The sequence below is a fragment of the Eimeria tenella genome, genomic scaffold (genome assembly GCF_000499545.2).
Source record: "Eimeria tenella Houghton genomic scaffold, Eth_scaff2016, whole genome shotgun sequence".
Lineage (NCBI taxonomy): Eukaryota > Apicomplexa > Conoidasida > Eucoccidiorida > Eimeriidae > Eimeria > Eimeria tenella.
In genome coordinates, this window is record NW_013541861.1 from 2,868 (window position 1) to 3,149 (window position 282).

Sequence of the window (282 nt, forward strand, 5' to 3'; positions counted from 1 at the left end):
GCTCCGGGGGCCCCTGCTGCGCCCCTGCGAGAGGCTCCGGTGCCTCCGCGAGGGGCCCCTCGAGCCCAGGGGGGCCCCCGGGGGGCCCCTCGAGGGGGGGGCCCCCAGGGGGCCCTCCAGGGGCCCCCCAGACACGGAGGCCCCTCTTCTTTGCTCAGGGGGGCCCCCAGGGGGGCCCCCAGGGGGCCCCGCTAGGGCCCCGGATGGGAATCGGGGGCCCGCGGAACTGCGGCGGCGTGACCCCCCTCCGCCCCTCCCTGCTGCTGCTGCTGCTGCTGCTGC